This window comes from Chrysoperla carnea, chromosome 2 (genome assembly GCF_905475395.1).
Source record: "Chrysoperla carnea chromosome 2, inChrCarn1.1, whole genome shotgun sequence".
Classification (NCBI taxonomy): Eukaryota; Metazoa; Arthropoda; class Insecta; order Neuroptera; family Chrysopidae; genus Chrysoperla; species Chrysoperla carnea.
Window position 1 is genome coordinate 45,332,511 of NC_058338.1, and position 10,657 is coordinate 45,343,167.

Below are 10,657 nucleotides of genomic sequence, written 5' to 3' on the forward strand. Positions count from 1 at the left end.
GAGATTGAACTACTGGAGTTTTGCTCTCATAAATTTAGTGTAATATTCATTTTTAGGGTTTCGTTTCTGAAAGAAAAATACGCAACAATCAATCAAAATTAGTAAATAAGTAAACTGCTCGAATGTTTCTTTTAAAACTTTTATGGATGTACGAGCGCCAGGGCAATTTTGGTTAAAGACTTGATTTTTTTTATATGAAGACAAAATCAATTCTAAGAATTTTAGGGGTGGGTGGGTGGTTTAGTCCGATTATTTAAATAAATAAATGACTTCAAAAGAAGGCATGTTTAACATTAGTCTTTTGGGAAAACGGTAGATGGATGATATGTTTTCATAGATTTCTCCGAAACAAGTCGGTGGAAATTAAAAAAAAAAATATTTCAATTAAAGTTGAAACCTCAATAAATTATGAACGCGGTAGTGGGGACACAAAATTAAAAAAATATATTTTTTCAATTTTGGTGATGAATTCAAGTTGACAATATAAGACGTAAAGTAAAAATATAATTTTTCAATATCCAGAGTAATTTTCAAAATATCGAAAATTGAAATTTTTTTTAAATAATTTAGCTTTCGATATTTCGAATACCAAGGCATATATTATATGTATGATAAAGGACCTTTAATTGTCCAAAATCATATACGTATGTTTGTAGCTAAAAATATTGATCTTAACAATTCATATTATTGATCCACTGAACATTTAACACTGCTTCTTCTTTGAATTTCGTAACATATTATTCTTCAAGAAAACAAAAATTAAAAAACAACACCCTTGCATTAAAAAACACACGTATGCATGTAATTATACATATCTGTATATGTATTTGCCTATACACACATAGGCATATATTATACAAATAATTACATTTTCCAACTTTAATTTAGCTATAACATGAAATCCTGTCATTTTCATGAGTTGAGACTATGGGAACTTTTCTTCAGAATGACTTAAAGGACTTTAGGATGATTACATCTAATTTGTGAGAGGTCCTTTCAATTATTAGGTGTCAATAATGTCATAACACCATTTCAAATTAAACCATTTTAACCGTTTTTATGTGATTATTTATGTGTGTATCTGCTCATGTCACTCATGGAATGTTGACCGTACTAAATGGATAAAATAACTGTTACATTAACTTATGAATGATAGGGGATGATTGATGCGGGACTTTTGATATTATACCATTGTTATATGAAATATACATAGTATATTAAGTTTAGTTCCAAGTTTGTAACTCTTAAAAATATTGATTCTAAGAACAAAATTTTGGTATATGTGTTCATAGAATCATCTAATGACTCCATTTCCGGTTGTATGCTTGTCTGCCTGTCTGTCTGTCCGTCTGTCATCATGATTACTCAAAAACGAAAAGAGATATCAAGCTGAAATTTTCATACCGTGCTGAGGGCGTAAAAAGTGAGGTCGTGTTCGTAAATGAGCAACATAGGTCAATTGAGTTTTGTAAACCGTTAGAGAAACTAAACTTGTAAACCGTTAGAGATAGAACAAAAGTTTAAATGTAAAAAATGTTCCTTATAAAAAAATAAACACCTTTTGCTTGAAACATTTTTTTCGTAAACAGTGATGTTTACGGCCGCGAAGGTGCATATTAGGTGCAAATTGTATAGTATGTATTACCTATATGGGAATATGAGTTACTTATGTGTAACATTTATGTATGTGTAATAAGACAGAGTAATCAATACTGTCTGTACATGGTATTTCAACAATCAACTCAATCAATTCAATTCAATTCAGTCAATTTTTTGTTTCACTTGTTTTGATTAAAGTACACGAGCCATGTCTATTCGAATTTTACATTCTCGAAATTCTAAACAAAATATAAAAGCTATATTTGTAAATAACTAAAAGCAATATTTGTTAAGCACATTGACTAACACTTTCTCGAATACTTGCTCGCCAGTGATTTTGTCTAACTATACTTTCTATTTTTTAGTTTCAAATATCTTTCAAAAAACTAACGAGTGAAGGGTGATCAAAGGGTATATTATCATCGTGTTGAATAAATTAACCCTATTATGAAAACGAAAATGAGTACACTTTTACAGCTTACGAATGCTTAATAATGCTGATATTATTCCAGCCTATACACTTTTCTAAAAAATCCAACCCCAATAACTTGACTACAGTGCTAGTATCGATACATAGCGACATACATATGACACTCGTTAATATTACATTAATCAAATGTTCTAAATGTATATGTCTAAAGCAAAATGGTTTTAGCAACATAGAATATTAAAAGAAGATAGATATTTGAAGAAAAAAAACCAAGTGGACGAAATTGATAAGTGTTATGATAAATACAAAACACTCAGTCATTTTTGAAGACTAACATACATAATGCCTCGTTTAAAGTGATTTAATTTTGGTATACTGAAACTAACTTTCCTTTATTAATTTAAAGGACACCTCAAGCAATCAAGCCTAGAAGCTCTATAGATAGTCTGATAGGATTTTTCGATAGGAAAAACAACATTTTTCCACATTTTAGGTTTTTTTTTTAGAACACCAAAAAGTATGCAAACTCGTAGATTACTCGTAGATTTTTTTATTGGTAGTCTAAGCTCAATTTCAGCCTTAACCATATAAAAAAGAAAGCTCCAACAATTGACTTTTGAATTTTGCTTGAATGCATACATTAACAATTGATGCAAGCCATGAGAAGATTTTGAATATCGCCTTTTTTAAAAAATGACGGCCAGATGAACCAGAACGCCAGAAAACAAAATGCTAGGTCTTAAAAGAAGGCAATTTTAGTTTTCGAATATAATATAAATTTCGGTGCGCTGATTATTTCAGAAGATACAGGAGTTTAAGCCCAGAAGTACAAATTTTGTTTGGAAAACAATATCTTGGTCCAAAAAAAAACATACTTTTATAGCTCATTTTTAAGAAACATACTTTCGGGTGGTCTTAGATTTGTCGTAAGCTTTATAGAAAATTAACTGATAGCATTTATCACACAACCCTCCGTACAAAACGGCAAGAAGCGATAAAAATTGAGAAATAGCAATCCATTTCAAAACATGAAGGTACAAGTATTCAAATGAGCTATTTAAATTTCTAATTCGATGATTTTTCAAAAATGCGCAGATGTTTGAAAATTGGGTAAAATTTTGAATAGTTTTTGTTTTTTTAAAGTTTCCTTTATGTTTTAAAGATTTCCATTAATTCAAACTTACTTTATCTTCAATATATTGAAGAAAAAATTGATACGATAGGTAATTCAAACCAAAAATTATTTTTAAAGTTAAAAACCAGTATGTTATATATTTAACAAAGCCCATGATATTCTTTATAATTTTAAAATAATTTAAATGTCGAACACATGTAACCCTCTGTACGAATGTACGAGAAAAACTATTCAAAATTTTAAAACAAACCCAGTTGGTTCGTGTATTCGATATCGTTCCGTTCATAATATTTTCGAGAAAATGGAATAATCTGGTATATAACTCGCCATCTGTGATGAAAACTATATAACTGTTTATTATGATGATTTTATGTTAGTCATAGATGAGGTTGAAAAATAAGTTCGTACCATCTGTAGTCAAACTTGGATAATCTTATTCTCGGTAAATGTATATAAAGTTTATAACAGTGGTTTAAAATATTATTTTTATTGGCTTTATGACAAGTAAAAAACTATTTTCTGTACACTAATTCAAATTATATCACCTGTAGTGAAAACAAGGTAATATCTGTATTATATCGTTATAGGTATCGTTCGTAATAGAAATTTGAAACCTAATTAACCATATAACAAATAAAACGATAAAAGTAACAAAAAACGCAATTCATTGATTAAATTGTCATTTTTAAGGATTTTACAATGCTTGTTTATTTATTTACACATTATAATTTGGAAATAACATATCCAAAATTTCTATGCCAAACTAATCATCTAATTTTATTTGGGTAAAATTGTGTAAGCATATTTTACTAGCTTGATACCCGCCCGTATTACTGGACTCAAAAGTATAAACTATCGCTTTATAGCCTCCACTTCTCGTGAACTCACTTACCCCCTTCCATAACACTCGAAGGGATTGTTTTACACAGCTAAAATATATGCATTTTTCAATTTTTTAAAGTGTAAAATAGTCATAATTCATTGAGTAGTTAATTTTAAATAGTTACTATTTTAAATTTTTACAGAAATCTTTAATTTATGGTTCAAAATGATGACCATAGATGGAGCATTAAAATGTCAAATTAAATTTAACATTCTTTTTTTTAATATATCTTTATAAATTATAGCTCATGTGTTATTGTGATGTATGAGCTACATTATTGTTCAGTTTCATTCAAATTATCCATTAATTTTTGCGTGAAAGCAAAATTTATAATATATAATATAATGTATAAATAAGGATTTTTGTAGAAAAATGAAAAGCAAATAGAGCCTTTTGAAACATCACATAGTTTAAAGTTGAAGAGAACTGAAATAAATTTTAGATTCAAATTTTTTTCAAACTCGAAGATTTATTTCTGAGTACATTGACCTCCACAAACAATTTTTCTCTATTATTATAAAGATAAGTTTCTCGAAAATTTGCTTACTATTAACTTCTATATAAATGGTAAACGTTAAAAAAAAATACAATACAACCATTCCAAGGATATTCTTATCAACTTCAAAAACACAAAGACAAATGAAAACAAACGATACAAGAAAAAAAAACTGAGATTTTCGATTACATTACTAGACACTAGCAGATATACTATACTCTCACATACCATTACATTTAAAACACACTAGTTACACACGGGTAGTATTTTCTAGTCGAGAAAATAATGAATGCGTGCGCATATAAAACACTGTTGGCTTCAACATAGACAATCCGGAGCTTGCAGGTTCATCGTCGTCGCGATGTTCTTCCGTCGTGACGCCCGCCGACGACAGTGAGTTAGTTTTGTTCCTTTGTTGATATAGTGTGTATCAATAACAAAAACTATATACATGTGTAACTAAGAAACCACATAAAAATTATACTTCCGGTCAAAAACAAAAGAACCAAGGACAATTTTTCGCTAAGTAAACAAGTTAGTTTCAGTCAAAAAAATATTGTTATTTGTGAAAATGTTGAATATTTTTTTAAAAACAATTCAAAGTGAATCCTTTTTGAAGCCTTACTAAAACATAAAGTTGGTGTTTTTAATCCTTAATTTATTTACTATGTTCACAAAACATATTGAATAATGTTTGAAAATAGTTCAAAATTTCCAATACGCTCAGAAGAATGCATGAAGATATTACGAGAATGCCAGGTAAATTGAAATTTAAGATTTCTTTCAAGTGTATTTTATAATTTTCCCCAGAAAAAGCGAGTGGAATAAATGATGCGGGGGTGAACGACGAACAACCGGTGGATGCTGCAAAATGATGAAAGTACTAAAAGTTGATTTTTTGTGGTTGAAAGGAAAAACTTTTATTCGAATTTCATTATCATTTTCAATAGTGTAAAGCCTAAATGTTCGATTAGTGAGGTTGGATTATTTCGTATTGGTACAGAGTGGCGCTTTCTCACTTCAACAATGTATTTATGAGTTCATTCACATTTAAAGAAGTGCTTTGTTAAAACGAATACGCCAATACGGAGAAAGGAATTAGAAGAATCTACTGTAACATTATCTCATTTTCTTTGCTTTGTTAATTTTGTATATATGTGTCCTAGAGATAGTAGTGTAATGTTATTTGTACAATTAGAATAAATGTTTGTGTCTAGTTTTAAGAGTAAATGATTGCTCTTTAATAGTTTTTTTATATATTTAAAGATTTTTTTTAATTTCTTTAATTTAAACAAAATTCGTAGCGCAAGAGCTGCGTTAGCTAAGCGAATTCCCTCAGAGATAACACATTTTTCTTAAAATCGAATATTGCATTTTTAATTTTTCAAAAGTTTTTATTTCGAAAAACTAAGAGTCTAGGGAAAAAAGCCACAAGAATACTTTTTTGCTTGAAACTGATCAAAATATACAAAAACATTTTTTATTTTGAAAAAATTCAAAATTTTGTCATTTATGCAAATCTCCCTCCCCCCTCCTTGTTTATCAGACAATTTTTTATAACTTGACCTTTAAAATACTAAAACCTTTCTTGATACCAAATTTTATTCAAATCGGACTTAAATTGCGACCGCTAGAGATTTTACAGAGACATAAAAGTATAGATAGGTACCTCCTAATGTATATAAAATATAAGTAGGTACATATACATATATAAATTTTAACGATGGTCATTTTTAGCAGTTATTAGGTAGGATCGACTATTTTACCGAAAGTATCTACTATTTTACCAGTTATTGTTTATAAATAACAGTAGGATAAAAAAATTGCATAATAGTGCAATACGGAACCGCACACAAGTGCGTGATTCGTTGAATTCGTTCGGTCGTTGAATTTTGTTCGGTTGTTAGGTTTTCCTAGTCAAATTTGCAAAAACCAATGTTGTCAAGTTGCAAAGTGATCAGGTAATCCCCACCAATTTGGGGACGTTTCCCGATGTATTATTACCTAAAAGCACCTTGACTCAAGTAGTTTTTTTTTATTGATTACTACTGAGTTTTATCGACTTGGTCCATCAATTCGATCGACCAGTGATTGGGATAATCTGACCTTTTTGGCAACATGGGTTTTTTAAACTTGATTGACCCCGCCTCTTAACTAACCCAATAATTAATATTTTGTCTCAAAATTTTCCGTATATGTGCGCTACTTCGTTGTGCTCGACATGGATCGAGTTACATTGTACCTTACTATTAGGCAGGCCATATGATGATTTTCCACTACTATTACTTTTAATATCTGATCAATATTTGAACTTGACGAAACGATCGAAATTTGGTAGTCTTAATATATTTAATTTTAAATACCTTAAGTGAATTACAGATTATCGATGTTATAACCTTACATGATTACTAGTACATCTTTCTTCCAATGAAAGCGTACTTATTACTTAACCACCATCTAAATCCTACCTCTTTCGATAACTTACTTTTTTCTTCACTGAAAACATTTAACAATGGAATAGTTATTTAGGATACTAGTGGGATAGCAGCACTATTAACGTACACCTGCGAAATTTGCACAAAGAGTGTGTAGCACGAGTTGGGCAATCGCAGAAGTACGTTAACAATGCGTTAGCACACGTATATCGTACAAAAGTTTTTGTACGCCTCTAAAATGTGAAAATAAACGATTTTTAAATAATCGAGAATCAATAATCAATAATCAATAATTGAGAAAAATAGAAAATTAAAAAGTTACTATAGTAACTGAATTCATTACCGCCCTAGTGCGGGAATGAATTCATTATCAAACTAGTGCGGTAATGAACCACAGATTATAGTTTTTAATTTAAAATAATGAACTATTTGACACGCATAATACTTTTTTCTCAAGGGCATAGATAAACAATGTTCCAGTGACATTTCTAACTGTCCACAATTTTTAATGCAGCATCAGATGAAATTTATCAAAATTATAATTTTATGGAAAATTCTACAAAGATGATGATATTTAAGTAGCACAAAGGATTATTTTAGTGATTCGGTTTTATTTGAGTCATGATAAATACAACAACTTCTTTTTCATACGATTTATAGGGGGTTGATTTAAGACATTATATGAGTTTATTCTCTGCGCAGTCTAGTGTACGCATTTTTACAAAAAAGTTATGATAAGCTATTACAGTACGACTGGACACTACTTTTGGTACTACACCCAGATAAAAGGAACAAACTTTATAACTTTTCCACGAAATGATTGATAAACATGTAAATGATATTTTGGTGGGTAGAGAAAAGTATATTATGATAGTAAATTACTTCTTAGACTGTAATTTACTTACATAGGTATAACTACAACTGTGATTATATTTAAGTAATTTTCGGTTAATTAAATATAGGTACTCTCATTATAGTATTGTGTTTAAATTATTCAATTACACACTATACAAACATTTATTCCAAATATTATACAAGGGAGGTATATATATTTTATAATACAGGTAGTATCACAAACATTGAAAGGGTAATATATATAACAGTTTCATATGACACCAAGAGTTAATTGTTACGTTTAAATACCCTACATCAGTATAATGGTTTGGCCGGATACCGGATATTCGGTAGTTTCGCTTTATTTCACTTGTCATCCTGGTTCAAGTCAGACTATTTAGGAGTTCTTGAAACTGAAAAAACCGGACAGAAAATCAGGATAGAGTATATGAAAAACTCTAACCACGAATCTTCTTCTGACAGTAACAGATCATCGTCGTCTTCATCACCTGCTCATGACATTTGAAGTTCATGACACTTTTTCGGAGTGTTTTAATGAAGTGGTGAAGGATAATAGTAGTTATTGTCGCGATCAAGTAAAACAAATCCAATTGCTAACGAGATTAACTTTTTTTTAAAGACATCTCGAATCGATTGCAATCAAGAACCATACATTTAATGATGAGTTAATTTGAATCAGTTGTCAAGATTTATTAGAATTTATCTTTCTACACCTGGCAGTAAGATTTACAGCGAAAGGGCTATTTTCAGAAGCTGGTCTGGTATACCAAACCAAGCCGAGTCATCTCCTATCAATAAATACGGAAAATTTGGTATTCATTCACCAAAATTTGCAACTTGTTATTTTTGAGTACTAAACGGCTTTTCATTTCATTAAAATTTTTGAACGTTTCTTAGTGTAAAAAAAAATTTCAAAAACACAAATTATTTATTTCATGCATAATTTTTTAATTTTATATAATAAATATTATCAGTTTAAAAAAAATTGAATAAAATAGCGTAAATTTATTAAATTATTAATATCCAAATTTAAATATTATAAAATATTTCATATAAAACTTTTTTGAACATAACTTTTTCTTACATAAAAGAATGTATAACATTTTGTGGGGAACTTGCAGGAATATTTCTTCGCTCTAGCGTGTGCTGAAAATTTGCTTATTAAAATATATAGTATTTGTTGACTGAATTTATATTGGGTTTTTGGTAGTACATACTATATTATAATAAATAATTAAAATAATAAAAAATTATTTTATTATTAGTGTATGACTACAAGTTTTTTTATTTGATCTCAAAATTTTTCGAACTTGCGTTCATTCTCAAGAGATTCAATCTAATTTATACAAAATTTGTTTCTAATAAATATTACAAAAATATAATATTATTAGTGTAGTCATACACTAATAAAAAAATTACTTTTTATTATTTTAATTATTTATTATACTATTTATATCAAACGACACAATATCTTATACAAAATGCGAAATATCAGAATATGAAACAGAAAATTGTCAAACGACAAAATATTTAATGTTAACATATACTTACAATACAAGATTAAAACTTCTTCTAAATCGAATCCATAAAAAAAAAAAAAAAAAAAAAAACTCAAAGAGCATGTACACGCATAAAAGGAATCCGTCAAAGTTCAATCTTTGCAATGCAACGATTTCGGTATCGTCAAATTGTGAGTGTTGGAACTAAGCCAGCAATCCTTTCGATTTTAATTGGAAAAATATGAAGTAATCTTTTATTTTGTTTTATATTATTAAATAGCACTACAACAGAAATGGAATTTTTAAACAGCACTACAACCGATGTCGAGCGATACGTACACTCACTGTCAGAAAAAGTGCCACAGTTAAAACATTCTAAGCGTACGCATCATATGTTATGTTATAATAGTAACACTTAGAATGTTTTAAAACGAGCATTTTTTGTGACATTGAGTATACATTGCTTTCACTTATAGGTATTTCACATTCAAAATTTTACAACCATTCTGTAAGAGTATATTTTATTAATTATATATTTTATCCTTCTCGTTTTGAATACGTCTTACATATATCAGAATGTTACCCTGCGGTTTCCATTGATGTTTATTCAGACATCAGCATTCTAAATCTAAAGCTGCTTCTAACGAAAATGCATTGTCAACGTAGCTCAACTAACACGTATAAACATAGTTTCAGCTCAGTAGGCTGGGGAGAACTTCTTTAAAATTCAATGGCAAAATTTGATCCGAACAATCACTCGCAACAATTTCGAATAGACGTTATAATATTTTTTGATAAATATAATATTTTTGGTTAATTCGATAGATAGATAGTTAACGCCAAAGATTTTTTTGTATGGTATAATCAGTCCAATAGGCTTATTAGCCCGTCAGCTTTCACGTCAACCGTCCGGTAATCTTTAGTCGCATGATGAGAGATTTGCTGAATCGTTCTGCACATGTATTCGCAAAAGCAATACAGATACTAAATAATTCTTATATCAAAAAAAAAAAAAAAAACTAATTTATATCAAAAATATCAGAAAATCATTAAAGTAAAAATTAGCAATTTCAAAGACAAAGCAGTAAAAATAGAGTATCACTCAATAAGAACGAACACCCTTGAAATAGTACAGTTTTGAGGAAATTAAAAATCGTTTAAATATATATATATACGCAATGTACGCAATTGACAAAAGTTTCTCAAAACAGAAATTGGAAGGTTTGCTGTTAAGTATGCATGAGTTTCTCAATCAAATTCAAAATTATGGTAAATGAGGCTATAGCTGAAGGTTTTATTTCTGTCTATACCTTAGAAATATAATC